Source organism: Lithobates pipiens, unplaced genomic scaffold, assembly GCF_037356315.1.
Source record: "Lithobates pipiens isolate NorthernLeopardFrog02 unplaced genomic scaffold, aLitPip1_a1.2 Scaffold_22, whole genome shotgun sequence".
Lineage (NCBI taxonomy): Eukaryota > Metazoa > Chordata > Amphibia > Anura > Ranidae > Lithobates > Lithobates pipiens.
In genome coordinates, this window is record NW_027507784.1 from 87,104,159 (window position 1) to 87,123,882 (window position 19,724).

The 19,724-nt window shown below is 44.4% G+C and overlaps 1 long non-coding RNA gene across 1 annotated transcript in view; it reads left to right on the forward strand.

Annotated features, from left to right (window-relative positions):
• The window catches only part of LOC143925427 (uncharacterized), a 79,541-nt gene extending 71,407 nt beyond the window's left edge, over window positions 1-8,134 (forward strand). The window contains exons 2-3 of the long non-coding RNA XR_013261971.1: window positions 6,013-6,172; window positions 6,312-8,134. This is a non-coding gene — a long non-coding RNA (uncharacterized LOC143925427). The remainder of the gene's footprint in view (window positions 1-6,012; window positions 6,173-6,311) is intronic.
• The last annotated feature ends 11,590 nt before the right edge of the window (window positions 8,135-19,724 follow it).

Genomic DNA, 19,724 nt, shown 5'->3' on the forward strand with positions numbered 1-19,724 from the left:
CACAGCGCTGCTGACACCGATCTCTTCCCCCTCCGCTGTACCGATCGGTACAGAGAGGGGAGGGAGGAACCGGCGTCATAACATGACGCCGGTTTGTTTACATCATTTGACGGAGCGATCACGTCTTAAACGGCCGCGATGAGCGGCCGTTTACCGTGATCCGTGATGCGCCGGGTCCACAGGAGGCGCGCGAGAGCGGAATTCTGGGAAGCCGCCTCTCAGAGTTAAACAACTGCCCTGTAGCCATTAATCGGCTATGGGCCGGTTGTTAAGTGGTTAAAGTATACCTTAAAAAATCGAAAACGAAAACACTGCCTAAGGACAGACACAACAAGAAGTTGCTATTACCTTTATTAGCTATAAAACCCCATTCTGTGCACCATTCTGATGCTGGTGTTACAATGGGTTGACTTTCCCAACTGCTGAGACCTGAGAAAAGGTTTGAGTTGCTCTGCGCTCAATAAAGCGGTCAATGAAAAATCTGAAGCCACATTGAAAGAATTTTGTGTACCATGTCATATACAATTAAAAAACAAAAGACTCTCGGCGCTAATACACTTGGACCCATTATTTTACATCTCTCTTATCATAAAAGTACGTCTACCATTCTGCACGATAATATTCTTTGCAATGACTATGAGCTGCGCTGTGTTCTCAGAGATTCACACTAAGTGATTTGACAGCAACATCTGTTAGCTACACAAAGCAAACGGCTTTAATGGTTATTGTTGACGACTGGCATAGTTGCCAAATGTCCTTAATTTCTGGGGACAGTTCCAAATTTAAAGAGAGCCCATCAGCAGGTTCTGTGCTGAATTTTTTATTCTCCGACACACAAACTCAACAAGGTTTTTCCACTTACCCATCCTAAAGAGAACTCCCTTTCAGAGCTAGCTAGACTTTCAGAATTGGGAATTCTTCGATTTTGATGTTAAAAGGGACCTCATCTCATTGGACCGGCCACTGACCTACAGTTGTACTCAAACGTTTGCATACCTTGGCAGAAATTGTGAAATGTTGGCATTAATATTGAAAATATGACTGATCTTGCCAAAAAACTGTCTTTTATTTAAAGATAGGACCACATGAAGCCATTTATTATCACATAGTTTTTTGGATCCTTTTTTTAAATCATAATTATAACAGAAATCACCTAAATGGCCATGATAAAAAATTTACATACCCTGGAATGTTTGGCCTTGGTACAGACACAGAAGGTGGCACGCAGGTTAAAATGCCAATTATAGGTTAATTGCCCACATTTGTGGCTTTTTAAATCACAATTATGCCCCGTACACATGATCGGACATTACGACAACAAAATCCATGGAATTTTTCCGACGGATGTTGGCTCAAACTTGTCTTGCATACGCACGGTCACACAAATCTTGTTGGAAGTTCCGACCGCCAAGAAATCGGTGACGTACAACACGTACGGCAAGGCGAGAAAAATTAAGTTCAAAAGCCAGTGCGGCTCTTCTGCTTGATTCCGAGCATGTGCGGCACTTTGGTGTCCATTTATGAAGCAGTGATCAGTGGAGATCCAGAGGATCGCCGCTGATCACAGCCCATAAACAGTTTATAAACCAGAGATAATCAGGGGAGAAATGTTTGAACTTGTTCTCCCGCCGATTATCTCCGCACACTGAGAATCCTCATTGAATGACACAGTAACGGTCACTTTATGAAGCTGCGATCTCAGCGCTTCACTGGTGATCTGTGTCAGAATTCACACTGGGGAAGAGTGAAGAGGGAAGAGAGAATCTGGGGGAATCTGAGGAGGAAAGAGGAAGATGATTAACTTCCTTATGCCTCGTTCAGACCCCCCAACACTGTAACCATGTCCCCCTGTCATATTTATGTGTATACATATATATACATATATATATATATATATATATATATATATATATATAATGTGTATATGTATATATATATAATGTGTGTGTATATACATGTATGTATAATGTCTGTGTGTGTATACATGTATATATTATGTAGGGGGACTCTTTATTTCACTAACATTAATCACACCGTGTGTCAGTGTATTGAGCTGTGATAATTTATCACTGCTTAATAAATTGACATCTCTGTGTATCGGTGAATTTCTAGTACTGTAATCTCGTAAAGTCTCACCAGATTCCAGTATTAGGGGCCGTTCTCCAGTGTTAGAAGCGTTTGTAGATCGCTTCACTTCTCCAAGGGTGAAGCGATCTACTCCGCTTCATAAAGTGGCACACAGAGGAGAAAGATCTCCTATGTGAATGCCGGAGAATGAAGCAGTGAATAGATTTCACTGCTTCATAAAAGGACACCTTTGTGCGTTGGAATTACACACGATCAGAATTTCCGACAATGGATTTTGTTGTCGGAAAATTTAAGATCCAGAACTCAAATTTTGTGTGACAGAAATTCCGATGGAAAATGTCCGATGAAGCCTACACACGGTCGGAATTTCTGACAAAAAGCTCCCATTGAACATTTTCCGTCGGAAAATCCAACCGTGTGTACGGGGTGTTTGTGTATAGTCAATGAGTTTGTTAGCTCCCACATGGATGCACTAAGCAGGCTAGACACGGAGTCATGAGGGGGTAGGAAAGAGCAGTCAAAAGACCTGCGTAACAAAGTAATGGAAATATCAATATATATATATATATATATATATACCTGCTCCCTGGACCCTGTCCCCTCACAATTACTGCTACCACCTTCCCACTCTATCTCTATCCTTAACTCCCTAACCCACATCTTCAACCTCTCCCTCTCCTCCGGCACCTTTCCTTCCCTGCTCAAACATGCACTGGTTACCCCCATACTCAAAAAACCCTCACTAGACCCCACCTGTTTGAACAACTTAATGCTAGACTAATACACCTCACTAATTGATCCGTGACTGCTGCCCCTCTCTGCCAATCCCTTCACTGGATTCTCCTACCCCACCGTGTAAAATTCAAAATGCTAACCATAACATATAAAGCCATCCACAACATCGCCCCCATCTACATCACCAACCTCATCTGTAGATATCACCCAAATCGTCCCCTCCGCTCCTCCCAGGACCTCCTGCTCTCTACCTCCCTTGTTACCTCCTCCTATGCTCACCTTCAAGACTTCTCCAGAGCCTCTCCCATCCTCTGGAACTCCCTGTCCCAGTCTGTCCGATCAGCCCCTACCCTGTCCACCTCTAGGAGTTCCCTGAAAACTCATTTATTCAGGGAAACCTATCCCACATCCACCTAATTGTCCCCGAGCCACCCCCATCAAATCATTCTCTGCAGCTATTACCTTTTGTACCACCACCCCCTCCCTTTAGAATGTAAGCTCTACGAGCCGGGCCCTCCTGTACCTTTTGTATTGTACTGTAATTGTGTTGTCCCCCCCTACACATTGTAAAGCGCTGTGTAAACTGTTGGCGCTATATAAATTTATAAATATAAATATAAAATATATAAATGCAGCTCTTTTTTATTCAAGTATCATCGTATTGTGTTCCTTAACCACTTGCCGACCAGCCGCCACAGTTTTACTGTGGCAGAATTGCACGGCTGGGCGAAACAACGTTATGTCGCTTCGTCCTGTGGCCACCTGTGGTGCTGCTCGCCCCCCCCAACCCCCCCCCCCCCCCACCCCAGAGCAGCTGTGAAAAACAACCACGCCATCTTTTTCCAGAGCAGCCTGTATTTCTCCTGAGGTTACCCTGTGGGGTTTTTTTTGTATCCCGGACAAATCCTGCGGCAGTTGTGGCTGAAATCTTTCTTGATCTTGGATATCTTTTTATATTGTTTTCCATCTTTGTAAAGTTTCATTACCTTGTTACGCAGGTCATTTGACTGTTTTTTTCTGCTCCCCATGGCTTAGTATCTAGCCTGCTTAGTGCATCCATGTGAGAGCTAACAAACTCATTGACTGTTTATACACAGACACTAATTGTGATTTAAAAAGCCACAAATGTGGAAAATTAACCTTTAGTGCTGGTTCACACTTGTGCGAGTTGATAACGAATGCAATGCGTTAAACAAAAACTAGATTCGCATGTCATACAAAAAGTAATTGGTTTTCATTACGGTCGTTCACATATATGCGTTGCGATTCCTCTCTGAATGCGATGCGTTAAAAAAAAGGGTCTTGTGCGAGTTTACAGCGTTGCGAATTTAGTTTCCATAGACATCAATGAAAATCGTTCTGGAATCGCATTGTTGGTTCAGATATATGCGAATTCTTCACCTCCAGCTTCTCCTTCCAGTTTCGCCCCCTCACTTCCTGTTTCCTGTCACATGTCCATCTGTAATCAGTCAAGATGGCCCCCAAGTGTCGCAACAGTGTGGACAATGAGGAGCTCATCAGACTCGTCCGTGACAGGCCATATATATGGGACAGCCGGATAGAAGAGTACAAAAATAATGCCATGAAGAGCAGAGGCTGGGATGAGATTTGCAGGAGTCTATATGCAGACTGGGATGACTTCACACCTCAGGTTCGCAAACACAAACGTAAGTATATTTCCATTTCCCACTGACCACCAATACCACTGACCACCAATACCACTGACCACCAGTCCCACTGACCACCAATGTAAGGGTATGCATCCCACTGTCCACCAATCCCACTCACCACCAATGTAAGGGCATGCATCCCACTGACCACCAAACCCACTGACCACCAATCCCACTGACCACCAATGTAAGGGCATGCATCCCACTGACCACCAATCCCACTGACCACCAATGTAAGGGCATGCATCCCACTGACCACCAATCCCATTGACCACCAATGTAAGGGCATGCATCCCACTGACCACCAAACCCACTGACCACCAATGTAAGGGCATGCATCCCACTGACCACCAAACCCACTGAACACCAATCCCACTGACCACCAATGTAAGGGCATGCATCCCACTGACCACCAATCCCACTGACCACCAATGTAATGTTGTGTAATGATATTGCAAGCTGAGTATGTTGACACAGTAAGTGCAAAAAATAGATGGACACACTGTTAAACAATAAAACTAATCACATTTATTGAAAAAGTACATGTAGTAGACAATGCAGTAAAAAAGTTTTTTTGTTTATTAAATTGCATCAAGCTGCCATGATACCTGACCGGCAGGACTCATAAAGAAGTCGGTAAACTTCTCTCGGATGCTGGCCCCTCTGTAATTGCCCCTTGTATGTGTCCAATCTGCGCCTTCCATCTCATCCATCAAAGAGTCCTCGAAAAGGTATCCATCCCTTTCACGGACAAAATTGTGGAGTGCACAGGCAGCTTTTACTGCAATTATGGCGTTTTCCATGTTCATAGTTATTGGGGTGTGAAGATGAAGAAAACGCCATTTGTTTGCCAGGATTCCAAATGTACACTCCACAACTCTTCTTGCTCTTGTTAGCCGGTAATTAAATACCCTTTTCTCCACAGAGAGTGACCGGTTAGCATATGGCCTGAGCATTTTTTCAGACAGAGCGAAAGCCTCATCACCGACAAATATTAAAGGGAGAGAGGGTTCAGATGTTCCAGGGAGTGGTCGTTCATTTGGGAGGTCAAGTGTGTTCTCCCGAATCATTCTTCCGCAACTGGAGTGGGAAAAAATGCTGGAGTCAGAACTGCTCCCATAAGAGCCAACGTCTATGTAGGTGAACGAGTAGTTTGCATCAGCCACTGCCAGAAGAACAAAAGAAAAATATTTTTTATAATTAAAAAAATGTTGTCCCACTACCAACTGGCCTCACAATTCTTATGTGCTTGCCATCTATAGCACCAACACAGTTAGGGAAGTTGCAGCACTCCCAAAACAGCTCAGCTTTGGTGTTCCATTCCTCTTTGCTTGGTTTTCTCATGGCCACATCTCTTAGGACCTCCCAGATGGCGATACAGGTGTCTCTCACAATTGTGCTCACCGTCGATTTTCCCAACTTAAACTCGTAGTGTAAGCTCGTAAATGAATTTCCAGTTGCTAGGTACCTGAAAAATAATATGAAATGACTTAGTTATTTAGTTTTTTTTTTATTACAGAAGGTCTCATACGCACTAGGTGGCGGAGCCTCAAGGACACACTTCAGAGACACCAGAGACTGCAACGTGAAGCAAGGAGTGGGTCTGGTGCTGCCCCAAAGCGTCCCTATGCCTTTGCCAGATACATGGATTTTTTTAAGCCAGTTTTAGAATTTAGGAAGTAAGTTATCATACATGAATCGGTCACTCTACAATCTCTATCTAATTAACCTGTCCTACCCCTAACCTTTACTCCCCCTATCGGCTTTATACTTTTTCATTTATAACACAGATTAAATTTTTATTTTTTTGTATTTCAGCACGGAAGCAAGTTGGGAGGAGGAGGAGGAGGAGGAGCATGCTGCTAGTGTTGATGATGAAGAAGGAGTATCATTTGCTTGCACATATCATGAGGAGTCATCTATGGAGCTCCAGGGTGAGCAGAGCAAGTTACATGAGTCCTCTGCTCAGGAGCCGGACAATGAGGATAGCAACGTTTCAACACCTTCCATCAGAAGGCCAAGGCAAACCTCTACTTCCCGCAGGAAGAAAAGCAGTAGGGCAGTAGAACAGATTGAAGAACAAGACCAGACCAAAAAATGACTACACATAGTGTCAGGGATCAGTGAACAAATCGATGCCCAGCGATGCCCTCACACTTTGTTTGCCATTAGTTTGGTGAATCTTCTCAAAGAGGTATTGCCAGACCAGTACTTTAATATGAGGATTGCAGTGGAACATTGCATCCATTCATTCACTGTGCCACGCCATGTTTCTGTGCCAACACACGACTGTCCTAATACCCAAATAATTCCTCCTATTTCTTCTGCCTCAGACACCGTGCCAAACCCTTATCCCTCTAGTTTTGACGAACCCTCTAGTATGTACGAGACCCCAAGATCACAAATACCATATCCCATTCCTTCACCAGTTGCCTCTGTAATTTCACCCCCAAGTAGAACCACGGATATTAGCAGACAAATTGATATGAGACTACTTGACTCAACATCTTACCATGTCCTGACACAAAACAGACCACCACAGCAATATGAGCAAACAACAACCTTGCCAAAACAATTCCCTCCTCTAGCAAAACCAATGGAACAGCACAAACCGATAATTCCAAATCATTATCCATATCATAATCAATCTCTTGAATTTCCCTCAAACATGCCTAGACCCTATCGACACTATGGACCCCCAAGTGTACTACGGGATATCGAGATATCACCACCTGAGTTTCATAGTTAGTTTCATAGTTTCATAGTTGGTAAGGTTGAATAAAGACACCAGTCCATCCAGTTCAACCCGAGTGTCTACAATTGTCCCCATCCCTGTACTTTACACATTCACATTGGTCCCTACCCACAATCCAAGGTCCCCATTCATATACTAGGGCCAATTTTGGACAGAAACCCATTAACTTACCTGCATGTCTTTGGTTTGTGGGAGGAAACCGGAGTACCCAGAGGAAACCCACGCAGGCACAGGGAGAACATGCAAACTCCAGGCAGGGAGTGTCATGGTTGGGATACGAACCAGCGACCCTTCTTACTGCTAGGTGAGAGTGCTAGCCACTACACCACTGTGCCGCCCTAGTCATGCAGGAAATATCCCTCAACACAAGGTGAAGCCTTGCAGCAAACACCACCGAGCTGTTCAACAGCAACACTACAACGGCATGATGTAACCAAGCCTAATGAACATAGTTCGTCAAGTTATTTGAATTTGTAGATGACTACCGCTACCAACTTCATGTTATGTTTTTGTTAAATAATTTTTTGCCATTTTGATGGTTTGTTCAAAAAATTTTATATATTTTTTAAAGGCTCAGGGAAATAGAGATGGAGAGAAAAAAAGATTAGGGGGAAAGTGGAGATGAAGATGCGAGGGAGGGAGGATGAGAGAGTGGGAGATGACAGGGAGGAGGAGGTGGAGAGGTAGAGTTTCAGTTACTAAAGTTTTGAAGTTAGAGAGTCAGAGGAAGTAAGAGAGGGAGTTGGAGAGTCAGAGGAAGTAAGAGAGTCAGAGGAAGTAAGAGAGGGAGTTGGAGAGTCAGAGGAAGTAAGAGAGTCAGAGGAAGTAAGAGAGGGAGTTGGAGAGTCAGAGGAAGTTGGAGGAGTTAGATTTTTTTGAAAATATTTCCTGCAAAATATGTAATTGCTAAATAATTACAAGTTTTTCTAAAAAAATAAAAAAATACTTTTTTGGAAGACACTTTTGTTGTGATATCTGTCTGCATTCTTTGCATTCATTACTAGTGCTTACTATGGTGTTTAGCAAAAATGTTCACAAAGTATATCTAAGAAATTTACCTTAATGTAACAAGCAACCTTTCCGCTGGCTCCACACTATTCCGAAAGGTGGTGTTCTGATACTCCAAACGTCTACCAAGCAGCTGAAGCAATTAATCGAAACTAAGAATAAAACCACAATACCAATGTAAGTGACAGGATAAAGCACATACTCACAATCAAATAAAATGGTAAGAGGCAAGAGTTCTAGTAAAAGGAGAAAAAAGATAGCAAGTGGGATTGGTGGTCAGTGGGATGCATGCCCTTACATTGGTGGTCAGTGGGATCCATGCCCTTACATTGATGGTCAGTGGGATTGGTGGTCTGCTCCAGGTACTTTCTGTTATTTTTTTGGATCCTTTTTAAATCATAATGATAACAGAAATTAAATCATTATGATTTAAAAAGGATCCAAAAAAATAACAGAAATCACCCAAATGGCTCAGATTAAAAGTTTACATACCCTTGAATGTTTGGCCTTGGTACAGACACAGAAGGTGGCACGCAGGTTAAAATGGTTATTAAAGGTTAATTTCCCACATGTGTGGCTTTTTAAATCACAATTAGTGTCTGGGTATAAATAGTCAATGAGTTTGTTAGCTCTCACATGGATGCACTAAGCAGGTTAGATACTAAGCTATGGGGAGCAGAAAAAAAAACTGTCAAAAGACCTGCGTAACAAGCTAATGAAACTACAAAGATGGAAAGGATATCAAGACATATCCAAAGCCTTGAATATGCCAGTCAGTACTGTTCGATCACTTATTAAGAAGTGGAGAGCCCCCTGGCATGGATGGAGTACACCATGTCCAAACAGAGGCCAGCTCCATGCCCCACCGGAGGCTCTCCTTCCCCGGCCAGCTCTGACCAAGCTGCCCCGGCCACCCCAAAGTAGTTCAGCAGGCGCTGTCCAGCCTGACTCACCCAGTGAACAGAGTACCTGGAGCGGGGCACAGGGGGGGGGGGGTCTGGAGGAGGCAGGGAAGAGGGAGAGTGAGAGGGGGGGCCCGAGTTGCTGCCTCATGGACCTTTGAGTTGTAAAAAAAAAAAGTCGCCAGTCAGCCCCTGACTACCCTCCCCAAAAACCAAAGCTGGACTTCCACCTGAAGCCAAAAACTGCAAATAGTTTCTTATCCCCTTCAATTCCTTACCAAAACGAAATGGACAACATAGACTACACTTTTAGAATTTTTTTTTATTTTTATTTTTCTTGAAAGATTCTCTTTAAGGCTTAGGCATTTGCTCTTGCAGGCCTCTGCTGTGTTACTTGATTTGGAACATTATGTACATTTCTCAGTGTCCTTTTTATCCAGCTCCGAGCAATAAGAAATGCTTTGGAGAGATCTACCTGTAAACAGGCAGATTTATTAATGTCGGCAAAAAAAAAGAAGACAGTATGAGATTGCTAAACCAAATTTGTAAACAAAAAAAAAAAAAAAATACAATTATACACATATTGATAAATTCTGTGCAGTTTTCCAGCTCGGTTTGACACCCAAGAGCGGCTGTGATGAATGGCCCTCTTACTTTCTGTCTATGGTCCGATACTTTAAATTGCAAGCGGCGTAATAGCAGAATTAAGCCCGGCGCAGGCTGCTACGGCTGTGCTGACTTGGGCGGTTATTAGTTATAGTCTGGACACCGCGTGGAGTGGGGATTACTGCTAACCGGGATGTACAGCACGCCAGTGCCGCTGCCGCTACTACATTATACCACAATAAATATTATCACAAGAAGGAAGATTAAATAGAAGGGACTAATTGAGCACAACCAAAAGCTGTTAAAGCTAATCTTCTGAAAAGACATCCATCTCGGTGCAGGAAGACGTGTCATTTACTGGGATGCTGATGGAAAACTTGGGCTGGGGATCAAACAGGGAATCCTAGCACTGATGACTAAAAAAAAACAGCAATGTGGTAATTAGGTGTGAGCGGCCTCTGCATCGGGCTTAGTCAACCTTCATCTCTGCAGATGTTGGCCTACAACTCGGGAATCCCAAACATTCTCAAGTAATTTCACTACAGCTGCCAGCTCCATCAAAAAGGCAAGGCGGTCTTCTTTCATAGTCTTCGCTTTGGGACCAGCAGGCAATATTAGAAGGATCTCTCATCACTGGAAAAAAAAAAAAAAAACTTAAAGCGGAGCTTCGCCCAAAAAGGAGGAATTGCGCTTTAAGGCCCCATTCACGCCTCAGCGTTTTGTAGCTGGAAGCTCAAAGCTCCAAAACGCTGGTGGAGAAAGTCACTTATTCTCTATGGAGTTGGTTCACATCTCCACTTCAAGGCACCTGGAGCTTTTTTTGTAGCTCTAATTGGGCAGATTAGCGCATTTTTTGGCACGTTTTTGTTCCCATAATAAAAATAATGGAAACGTGTCTTTGTGGGCTTTGGCGCGTTTGTGCATGATTTTTTGCTCAAATAGAAAAAAAACTTTAAAAATATAGTAATATATGAATACATAAATAAAAATAAGTATACAAATAACTAAAAATTACATGTGGCACCGGAGGGGGGGGGGGGTGAGTACAATGAGCGGAAGTTCCACTTTTAGGTGGAACTCCGCTTTCACCACTTCCCCCGGGTTAATGTCACATGACGTCAGGGACTTGAAGTGAAGATATCTGGATGATGGGTGCAGCTACAGGCATCATCCAGAATTCTTTTTTTTCAGCCAGCGATTCCCTGTAATCCCTGTGATTAGCCGCTTGATTGCTTTTACAGGCAGCGAGAGGGGACGTCCCATCCCCCCCCCCCGGTGGCAGCAGTATACCATAAAGCCGGTCATGGTCCAGATGGACCCGGCCATCTCTATGACCCTCTGAGGCCAGAATCAACGCCATGACGTCCCGTCCTGCATCAGCAGATGTGAACACTGCCATTTTTTTAACTGGAAAGCTGGAGATCGATTTTTTATATTCTGATCTCAGGCTTACAAGCGTAGAAGAGAGATGTGGGGACATAGTGACCTGGATCTCTCCGTAAAGAGGACCTGTCATGCCCTATTCCTATTACAGGGGATGTTAACATTCCTTGTAATAGGAATAAAAGTGATCAAAAAAATAAAAAATTGAGGGGCGTGGCTACCGCGCGCTGGTGGATGGCCGCATAGGAGAAGAGCTCCGCTCCAGCGACGGGACATTACCCGCATTGTGGACCCCCTGCGCCGGCGAAACCGCACTAAACTACTCCGGAGAGCCCACTCGCACTCCGGAGATGTCGCCAAAGAGGAGAGGCTCTGGGCAGCCTAAAAAACTGCCAGATTTCTTCCCACCGGCGGCCCGCGAATCCAGCCAAGATGGCGCCGGCGGCAGATTGCACTCCTCCCCTGGTCCTTCCTCGCCCTCCTCGGGGAGCCCAGCACCCTCCGACAGACAGGGAAGGAGGTCGCCAGGGACGTCCACGCCGATCAGCAGCAGCCCAGCGAAATCCAGGCCAAGACGGTCAGGAGAAACACTGCAGGTGAGCACTGAACAAAATTCATCTGCTGACAATAGAGAACTTCATGACTGCATATCTGAGTTCCCTGCCACTAACCAGCCTGTCTCTGAATCCACCCTGAAAGACATGCTTGTCTCCCTGCGTGCCTCACTTCACACAGACTTTATGCAATGTGTTAGTAACTTTAAAGCTGAAGTGGGAGTATTGAGCAGCAGGATGGATCATGTGGAACAGAAAATGGGGGACTTTGCGATTGCTCACAACACCTTGGTTGATGCACACAATGATCAGTCTGAGGACATTGAGTGGCTTAAATCCAAGATGGCCAACCTGGAAGACAGGTCCAGGCGCAATAATGTCAAAGTCAGAGGGATTCCTGAGACCGTCCTCCCTACACAGCTTGCCCATTACATTCAGGACCTCATGAAAACCCTGCTGCCCGCTCTGTCGGATCAAGATGTGATTATTGACCGTATTCACAGACTTCCTAAGCCTTCTCACCTGCCTGACAATATTCTGCGGGATGTTCTCATGCGGATTCACTTCTTTCACACTAAGGAGCAACTTCTTTCAGCGTTCAGGAGAGAGACCCAGCTCCCAGAAAAATTCTCCCACCTGCAGCTGTTCGCTGACCTCTCCCAATTTACCTTGCAGAGGCGCAAAGCTCTTCTCCATGTTACCAAAGCATTGCGGAACCATGGAGTTCCGAACCGCTGGGGATACCCCCTGAAGCTCCTAATTACCCATGAAGGTAAATCCTCGGTGGTCTCCACATTACAAGAAGGGCTAGACTTGCTACGCACCCTTGACATCATCCCTGAGGAACCTGCTGCTCCCTCGGCCTCATCCCCACCTGTCCGGCTGGAGACTCAGGGAGACTGGCAGATGGTCCAGCAAGGAGACGACGGGAAAAAAAAAACCAAGGATCCCTTGAGAAACCTGCTGCAACTCGCTGTTTGATTGCAAATTCCCGGTCGCTGGAGGATCTCCAGCGCTCACCTTTTGTACCCCCCCACGTAAATGGGCATTTATAGTGCCTTCGGATCTCATCAGAGATCTCTTTTTTTATTAACTTCTGTTTTGATCCTTTGTTTCATGTTTTTCTATTTTTTCTTACTGCACTGTTGCAGTCTTATCCTGGTCTGTCAATGCCCAAACGTTCTGGTACGACCCGGATCCGACCTACAGCTATATTATACCGTTTACCCTGAGAAGCATACATCACCGGGAACCCCAGGGTTCCACTTTGAATGTGATTGCCTTTTACCACATCTGCATCTGATTGCTGCCTTTAATGCCGCTTAAATTAGTTTCCTTTAATGTTCACGGCCTCAACCATCCAGTTAAGTGGAACTCCTTGTGGAAGGAGGCACTGAAACTGGGGGCGGATATACTCTGTGTCCAGGAGACTCACTTTCTCAATGCGGCTGCTCCCTATTTCCAACACAGAAACTACCCACACATATTCCTGGCCTCTGCATCCGAGAAGAAAAGAGGGGTAGCTATTGCCATAAGGGACACAGTAGCTTTCTCCCTTACTGAAGTATTTACGGACCCTGACCCGGAGGTATTTGATATTACTTGCTGTATTGAACAATAGGCCTTACACCATTGTTAACCTTTATGCCCCCAATGTACATCAGCTGCCGTTCCTGAACAGGCTTTTCCGCAAAGTCAATAAGTGTCGTAGGGGTTCTCTAGTGGTCTGTGGAGACTTTAATGTAACGGTCGGCTACGCACTGGATACTACGTCCAGGGCGAGTCGGCCTTTGCCGAAGCTCCAACCACTACTTGCTGCTGAGGATGTATTTGATGCCTGGAGGTGTCAACATGCGAGTGAAAAGGATTTTACATTTCATTCTGCGAGACATAACACGTATTCTAGGATCGATTTTATTCTAGTAGACAGGTTGCTGCTACAGGTAGTGTCTTCCTCCACCATCCATGACATTTCTTGGTCAGACCATGCGCCTGTTTCCATAGAGGTGGTAGAGGAACACACTCAGCGCTCTGCCTTTGTTTGGAGGGCGAACTCCCAACTCTTTCAAAATTCCTCGTATGTTGCTACTATCTCTAAGAACCTGGCAGAATTTTTTGAACTGAATGCCCACTCCGTACAAAGTCCCACTACCCTCTGATGTGCCCATAAGGCCTTTATGAGGGGCATAATGCTCCAAATCTCCTCCAGGGACAAAAAGGCCAGAACCCAAAAACTGAATGATATTCTGGTAGATATTCAGTCTTTGGAATCCTCCAACAAGTCGACGCCCGATTTCAACACAGCTCATGAACTTACTCAGCTCCGTGTTGAACTTCGCCGCCTATTGTTGGCAAGGTATGACAAATATGTGTATTCACTAAAGTTGGCAATCGTGCTGGAAAAACCTGGCCAACAGAGTGCGGGCAGCTAGGATCAAGGCCAAGATCCCTTATGTCTACCACCCCTTAGATAAACAGAAAAAGATCAATCCGCAAGAAATTGCGGACGCCTTTGCTGCTTACTACTCTTCCCTATACAATTTGAAACTTGATGCCGAAACTCCCCAGCCCACAAATGAATGTATACAATCTTTTCTATCCAGTATTAATCTACCCTCTCTTACAGAAGAACAATTGGCTTCTCAAAATTTACCAATTTCGCCTGCAGAAATTGGAAAGTGCATTAAATCTCTCCCCATGGGCAAATCTCCAGGGCCAGATGGCCTGACTAATGATTATTATCGTACGTTTGCAGACCTTCTGTCCCCTGTGCTCTCGGAGATTTATGTTGAAGCATTCTCCTCTGCTTCCTTTCCCCCGGAAATGCTTAGAGCCTATGTGGTTACGATTCCTAAACCGGGTAAGGAACCTAACACTCCCTCGAATTTTAGGCCAATATCCCTTTTAAACACCAACGTCAAAGTATACGCTAAGATTCTTGCACAAAGAATCCTCCTCCTAGTCCCCCAGTTGATCCACCCAGATCAGTCGGGGTTCACACCTGGTCGGCAGGCCTCAGACGCCACCAGACGTGTTATTGGAGTCCTCCAGTTTGCAGAGGCCCGTCAAACGCCTTCTCTGCTCCTCTCTTTGGATGCAGAGAAGGCGTTCGACCGGATTCACTGGGGATATATGGATAGGGTCCTTCAGAAGTTTGGCTTTGGTGGACCGATCCTATCAGATATTCTTGCCCTATACTCGGCCCCCTCTGCACAGGTCTTCACCTCTAATATGCTGTCATCTCCCTTCTCCATTTCTAATGGCACCAGGCAAGGGTGCCCACTATCCCCTACAATTTTCAACCTCCTAATTGAACCACTGGCAGAAAGAATTCGTTCCCACCCCTTGATTGCAGGAATCCCCATGCAGGATGGCCCGCATAAAATTAACCTGTTTGCGGATGATATCATCCTTTTCTTGACTTCCCCAGCCTCCTCCCTGCCACAGGCCCATCGGGTACTCCAAGAGTTTAGCCTGATCTCCCATTATAAGGTGAATTTTTCCAAGTCAGTAATTCTAGACACGGGCCTTAAACCTCCTCTCCGTGCACGTTTGATGTCCACATTTCCATATAAATGGAGTAACTCCACCATCCCATACCTGGGCATCCAGTTAACAAAGTCAGCTCGCCATTTAGCAGAGGCAAACTTTCCCCCTCTTATTGACACACTCACTGTAGAAGCAAACAGGCTAGCCAAGTGTGAACTCTCATGGTCAGGGCGTCTCGCATCCTTTAAGATGTTGTTGCTCCCCCAAATTTTGTACATATTTAGAGCATTACCTGTCACCCCCTCTGGGAAGCATTTCTCCGGTCTTACTCTCTTGATGAATAAATTCATCTGGAGTTTCAAAAGGCCTAGATGTTCTAAAACACTTTTACTGAAGCATAGGTTGGCTGGTGGTATGGGCTTGGTGGATCTAAGAGACTATTACCTCGCATCCCGGCTGGCACAAATTTCCCACTGGTTTAACTCAGCCCCAGAACCAAAATGGTGCTGCATTGAACGAGCCCTCACCCCCACCCAAAACCTAAAACTTCTCCTTCTCACTGACTCAATTAAACCCTGGCCTCTCCGTCACTTCCTGTCACCGTTAGGGCTTCTCTGCAGGCCTGGCGAGATCTACTTAGGTCCACACCTCCGACCTCTAAATTGGTCCCTCTTCCCATTCCACTGCAGTCCTTAGAATTCTTAATTCCTGATCTTTCCACCAAGGCGTGGGTCGAGAAGGGGGTGCAGTGGTTGCAGGATCTCTTTCAGGGACCCTCCATGATCCCATACCATTCTCTGAGGACACGCTTCCAGTTAAAACCTACTGACGTATATAAACATTATCAAATAGCCCATTTGCTAAGGGGTAGTAGAGTTACCAGTGTTTCAGTAGCTGAACCTCTTTGGCATTTCATCAATGCTAATCCCCCCCTACCTAAAGGAATTTCTTTATTCTACAACTTCCTCCAGCAAAAGCTTGCCTTCAGTAAATCTCGTCCCTTCCTGCGCTGGGAGGAGGACTTAGGTTGCACTTTCTCTGAGGTACAATGGTGCCAGGCATTCAAAGCTAACTACAGGGCCTCGAGGTGTGTCGGGCACTGGGAACTAGCCCAGAAGATTGCCCTACGCTGGTACCTTACTCCCTTTAGGATTTCTAAATTTGGCCTAGCTGAGTCCTCCCCCCTGTGCTGGAGGAACTGCGGGGAGGTTGGTAACCTACTTCATATGTTCTGGTCATGTAAACATCTTAGAAGTTTCTGGAATGCCATATTTCGTGCTATTTCTGGTATTACAGGTTTCCTTTCCGCCCCTGAACCAGGTCTGGCAATTCTCAACTTAGGTATTGAAAAATATCCACCTAACTTTAGAATTGTTATTTCCCACATCCTCCTGGTGGCTAGGTCATTGATAGCTAGATTTTGGAAGAATGATCAAGCTCCCAATGCCTCAGAGGTCTAGTCGCTCACCCATTTACATTTCTCCTACGAATCAATCCTAGCCCTCAGGATGGGGAAAAAAATTCAGTTTGATAATAATTGGCAAATTTGGGACACATGGTACAAGGGTACCCACTTGTTGTAATCCCTCACCCTAGAGTCTAACCACTCCTGCTATAATGTAACACATACCTGCTCCAACCCACATCCCTATTCTTATAGGCTTCCCCTCTCGGACTTATGACAGACCAGTCATTACCAGTTTTTTCTTTTCCTTTGTTGTTTTGTTTGTTTTGTTCTGTTTATTTCTGGTATGCAGTATGTTCATCAAACTGCCATATGCTTCTCCCTTCGGTCAGCTTTGTGATACGCTATGTAATGTTGGGACGTGGTAGGGAAGTCACTAATGCTTGATTCTTCATTGTACTGTAAACTTTTTTGTGAAAATCTTTCTATAAAAACTATTTACAAAAAAAAAATTAAAAATTTAAGGGAAAATGTAAAAAATAAAAAAATAAAAATTAACAATAACAAAAAATTAAAGCGCCCCCGTCCTCGTGTGCTTGCTTGCAGAAGCAAATGCATAGTTGCTCCCACATATGTAAACAGTGTTCAAATGACACATGTAAGGTATCGGCGTGAACATTAGGTCGAGAGCAATAATTCTAGCAATTCTAGCAATATTTCTAACCTCCTCTAAACTCTAAACATGTAAGCTGTAAAAAAATATTAAGTGTAGCCTATGGAGATTTTTAAGTAGTGAAATTTGGCGCCATTCCACGAGTGTGTGCAATTTTAAAGCGTGACATGTTAGGTATCTATTTACTCGGCGTAACATCATCTTTCACATTGTAGACAACAATTGGGTGAAAGTGTTTTTCTTTCCAAAAAAATCGCGTTTTAAAAATTGCTGTGCAAATACTGTGTGACATAAAAAAAATCCCGGTGACTGCCATTTTATTCCCTAGGGTCGCTGCTAAATATATATATATATATATATATATATATATATATATATATATATATATATAATGTTTGGGGGTTCTGAGCAATTTTCTAGGAAAAAAATTATTCTTTTTACATGTAGGAGAGAAGTGCAAGAGAGGCTGAGCTAGGTGCCAGTCCAGACATGTGGGCAGATCCCATATGGTCGCAATCTTGACGGAGCCTGGACTGTCAGCTTCAGCTCGCTGCCTGCTGAAAATTGGTCACAAGAGTGCTATTTATTACATGTATATAGGTTGCACCCAAAATTTTTACAAATAGCTGAAAGAAGATGAGCTTTTCAGAGACAAACTGTAATGTGAACCTGATGTCTCTGGTTTACGTACTTTAAGATGTTGTTGGGTACATTACAGTAACACAGGATTTTCTCTATAGAGTCTTTAATGTAATGTTTTTGTTTCTTTAAGCTGAATCATTCTTTCTTAAATAGGTAAATAATTTAAGAAATCTGCATTGTAATAAATCAATATTATTTTGATCCGTTGTTGCTGGGCCTTTGAATGCCTACTTTGCCTTTTTAGTAATCCAGGCACTGCACAGGAAGCTGCAGAGCTGTATGCCTTGAAGAGTAGTGTCACCCTCTGGCATAGCTCCCAACTGTCCCTGATTTGGAGCAATGTCCCTCTGTCCCTCTTCCCCCTTTATGTGTCCCTCATTTTGGTCTGATCTATATAGTTGTATATAAAATGCACTTCTTATCTTTAAAAAAGTGCTTCCCAGTGCTAAACTTTTCATCCAGTTTCTAAATTGCTGCATTTGTACATTTTAAAAGCCAATATAAAGGAATAGTAGTGGTTAAAAAAAAAAAAAAAAAAGCCCTTGTGGATTTAATTAACCTTTTTTTGGTGAATTCTCCTTTAAGGGGGTGTGGCAGGGGGTCTGTCTTTTCTGTCTTATGCCTACATACATTTGCTAGTAGGTGTCCCTCATTCCCATCTCAAAATGTTGGGAGGTATAATCTGGTTATGTGCATCATGTAACCGGCTGAACAGAATTACAAATGTGTAAGAAGATATTAAAATTCTCTTATGTAATCAATAGGTGTCAGACTATAGAAGTCCCTCTTTAAAGTGTTTGTTAAGCCATTTTTATAAGTCTATGCCGACCCCTGTATTAGAGGCTGGCATAGCACACTATGTAAGTCATTTAAAAAAACGAGTGTTGTAAATACTGATTTTGAGCTGTCTTCAGGCCGGTCATGTGACTCATGGCCGCTATGCAGCTCCGATGGATGGCTTCTGCGGGAGGGGTTGTGATCTCCCTCTGACGTCAGCCTGGAAGATCACGTGGCTGCTCGTCTCCTCCTGCAGAAGCCATCCATCGGAGCTGTAAAGCAGCCGCGAGTCACGTGACCTTTTTTCACAATAATAGCGGTGGGGGGGGGGGGGGGGGCGGGGCTGGGCCGGAGACAGACACAGAGAGGGAGCTGACAGGCAGGAAGGAGGGGGTGAGGGGGACAGAGGAGAGCAGAGAGGACAACAGCATATGACGGAGGGATGCACTCTGACCACTGTGGTCATGGCTCAGCAGCCCTGATTTTCATGGTCAGCGCAGAAAGGGCATACAGGAAGTGGCAGGTTAAGGGAGTTTTTTTTTTTACAGTTTAGGAGGGCGGGGGGGGGGGGGCAGATTGCACAGCACAAGCACTATGCTGTTTAATCTGCTTTAAGAGACCAGGATATCTATTATTTTTTTTTTGGGTTAACAAACACTTTAAGGGTTTGTTTGCCCTACATACATAGATGTATGACTACAGCCTTCACACACAAGATGATGCCTCGCATTGTGCACATTGTCAGCGCTTAGAAACTTCTTTCCGCCGGAGGCAGCTGCAGTCTGTTGAGGCATTTACTCCTTCCCCCCCCATATGCTAGACAAAATCTGTGAATCATGCACAACACGGGATAAAATATTTACAACCGCACACAACTCAGATTGTGAGGTGCTCACTTTCCAGAAGGCAGATCTCTAGAGCTCCAGTGGAATAATTTTATACATCCACATCAAACGTCCAAGCCTTTTATCTGATGATATATTTGAATTGTTCTTTGCATACAAATTTAACAGCTGGTTTGTTGTTGAGATATTTCA